This window comes from Olea europaea, chromosome 8 (genome assembly GCF_002742605.1).
Source record: "Olea europaea var. sylvestris chromosome 8, O_europaea_v1, whole genome shotgun sequence".
Classification (NCBI taxonomy): domain Eukaryota; kingdom Viridiplantae; phylum Streptophyta; class Magnoliopsida; order Lamiales; family Oleaceae; genus Olea; species Olea europaea.
In genome coordinates this window covers 19,381,167-19,384,931 of record NC_036244.1, presented here as the reverse complement: position 1 = coordinate 19,384,931, position 3,765 = coordinate 19,381,167, and positions in this window count along the sequence as shown.

The window sequence follows — 3,765 nt, the reverse complement described above, 5'->3', positions numbered from 1 at the left end:
AAAAAATTTAAAAAAAAAAAAAAAAAAAAAAAACCAGCAAAAAGATTGTGTACAATTTTGTTATTTTTATTGTCCATTCATTTGAACAGAGTTATAAAAAAAAAAAAAAAAAAAAAAAAAAAAAAAAAAAACAGCAACCACTGTCACGGAATTAGTGGTACTTTGGACTGCTGCTCTATAAATTTTCTTCAGTTCTTTGGCAATACCGGAAGTCGTCTCTGGGGTGTCTTGTTTTGTATGAGTTGGGAGTGCACTTCATGCTTAATATCACTTGAGAGTTCTTTTAAGTTCCATTGCTTCATCTATTTGGCCAACAGGCCTTTCTTTTTATTTTGCCCAACTTCAAATAAGGAAATGACATGCCTCCCTGTAAAAATCATGTACAGCTTTCCTCTTTCAACCAAACACATATCATGGCAGTTTCACGTTGATTATCGATGACGAATCATGCGTATAGAATGTTTTGACATAAAAATCTTATAAATAACACATGACGCGACATCATTGAAAGATGGTAAAAAAGAAGAAAAAAATCCACTTACATTTTGTCTCGTTAATATTTGTACAAATTTTGTTAAATTTTTCCTGTAAATATGGCTTTATTGATTGATGACATTGACATCTATGGATCCGTACATCAGCAAAAGGCTAACAATCTGAAACACGGATATGGTTCATTAGAGTGCAGAAAAACACAAAAGGGAATAGGACTCTTAAGTTGTGTGAGCAAATGGAATAGTTCACTGAGATACGTTGACTTGCATGCACGTTTTATACTTCCATCAGTAAAAGTAAATGAACTTTAAATATTTGCAATTCTGAACAATGTTCTCAGGCATTTCCTTGTTTCTCTTCGGCGTGCATTTTGATCTTGTTTCGTTTAAGAAAATCTTCTAACCTCTTGCATTCACAAAAGTGAAAATAAAATGATACTCATCCCTAGATGGGAAATGATTTTTCACGGTCAACGAACCCAAATATAAGCAAGAAAACCTCAAGATTAATTGATTCACAATATTACCACATTTGTTTTTTTTGAAAATCTATATTAATCTCCATTTCCCACCTCTGTGTGAGGGTGAGGTAGAGGTACACATGTATGAACTATTAGGTGTAATAGTTTACTTCTATTATCTTCACCTATTTTCCCAGAGTTGGAACTTTTTACTAAGTAAAATGTGAGAAATTTCTGATATTGTCACATGGTTTTAATCTGGATGCAAATCTGATTTCCTGCCAAACTTGGAACTTATATCTTCCTTACGTTGAGATAAAATGTTATTTTGTATTTAATGTTACCAAAAATCGTACCTGTCGATTTCCCGAGTTTGAGGATTTTGAATGAGCACGATCATAGTCTTCCGGTACCTGAAACAAAGGCAACGATGTATGTTCTCGTCGCCCCTCCGACGCTTAAGTCAGAAAGGGAATTATGTGCGTGAGGCTATAAACTGAAAATAATGAGAACGTACCTGATCAATGACCCATGATTGTGTATTTATAGTAGTAAGCGACCTTCTTCTAGTAGGACTTAGCTAGTTGGGTATCTCTATCCAACGGAGTCCTATTAGGTGGAGGAATTGGACCAATGCCATAATTATGTCTGGGATAGAATTCTTGCGGGAGTCAAGTATTAAGTAATATGGTTGAGTTAGAATCCCAATTACATAGGAATTCTAAAGGGTCAATAATAACAATCGTAGACTAAGAGGAGAACATATACCTGAGGACTACTCATGCTCGAGGACATGGATCATAAAATGTTGAAGCAGCAAGATTGGAAGTGCTCAAGCATTATACCCCCGGGGGAGTATATGCTCGATCACTACAGGTGGGATTGCAAAGGAATCCTGAGGAAAGTCCTCGGGATAATGTGTTCGAGCATACCAAAATTCTGATGTGTCAGTATTAATAGAAAAACCTCAAATTAAATTTTGTTCGGGATTCTGTTCAAAGGACTACTCCTAAGACATTTCTTGGCAGTATGAAATCAAGAAAGAAGGAATAAGGTTTTGTTGGAAATTTAAAGTAATGAAGAGAAGAAAAATTGGTAATAAAAGAATATAAATTTAATAAGAGGCTTGAACATGAAAATGATAACGCTATCCTCAAACGTTATTTGCCCCCTTTCCAATGCTTTTGAGGAGTTCCGACAAATAGTTTGTAGAATTAAACAAGTCTTTGTGTGAAGAACACCAAAAGCAAAGTGTATCTTTCACAAAGAACAAGTGAAAATAGATATATGATTAATTATGTGATAATTTGGGAGAATAATTTTGTGGTGGATTTCTTAATTTTCTCAAGAGTGTTTTTCATTGCAATTGAAACACCTATTTATAGGCTTTGAAGGGTTCCCACGAAATGGTGCAAAATTATGTTGAAAAGGCACCAAATTCAAAAGAAAGACGATAAAAAATGAATCCCCAATGGTCACTTTGTATAACCATGCGACCGCATAACCATGCGGTCGCATGGTAATAGTGCAAGTGGCCCTCCCAGTTTCGGGAGGGCCTCATGCGGCCGCATGGTTAAGCCCAAAATTATTATTATTATTTATTATTATTATTATTTTTTGAACAACTAAAATTCTAACAATCCCCCACTTGTTTAAAATCAGTGTTTATCACATAATCAAATAATCAACACTTATGCATAAAAATTAGATATCTTTTCGATTTGAATCTATTCATAGTATAAATCTCATAAAGTATTATCAGAATTTCAAGTAGTTAAAGTGCTTTGAACCAGTTATTCTTTGTGACTATACCGATGAGATCACACACACAAGTGTTAAACTTTTCACAAGTTCTTCTAACTCGTTTAGTGCTAATATGGCCTTGCACTAATCCCATTTCGTTGAACTTTTATAGAGAAAAAACTTCAATTCTCTAATAAGGCGGCACCACCTCGAAGTTCACATAGGTGAAGTTCTTCCAGTATTTTTATTACTTTTACAGATACTTGTACTCTGTACTGAACTTCATTAAGAGTTTAATTAACTCATCCCTCCAACAGTAACAACCAACACTAGTTTCAAAGATATAATTTCAATATATCTAATAGTGTTGAAATCCATCCACTTATCGAATAACTTGTTATTACCCTTTGAACCTATATATATACTGGTTTAGTATATTTTGGTAGGGTTGTCGTTATTGGTGAATCTATTTAAGAAGTTTTAAACCCATTTTACTTGATGTTGATTTCACTAACTCTCTTGTGAGAGGTTTGGTAAATGGATCAGTTAAGTTTTCACTTGACTTAACAAATTTAAGAGAAATTACTCCATGCTTGATTAATTTCCTTACATATTCGTGTCTTAGACTCATATGTCTAGACTTTCCATTATATACTTCATTATGTGCTTGAGCTAAAGTAGCATGACTATCACACAAAATAGGTATGGAGGAAATATCCTTTATGTCTAAAGGTATTTCATATAATAAGTCCTTCAGCCATTCTGCTTCTTTCCCCGTTTCAGCTAAGGCTACAAACTCTGATTCCATAGTTAAATGTGTAATGCAAGTTTGTTTCTTAGACTTCCAAGAAACTGCACTTCCTCCAAGAATGAAAATCCATCCAGATGTGGATTTATGTTCTCCTGCACTTGATATCCAACTTGCGTTGGTATAACCTTCCAATATTTTAGGATACTTAGTATATTGTAGCCCAAGGCTTTTGGTTTTCTTTAAGTAACCAAGAACCCTACCAATGGCTTTCCAATGTTCCGAATTTGGATTACTAGTAAACCTACTTAGTTTACTT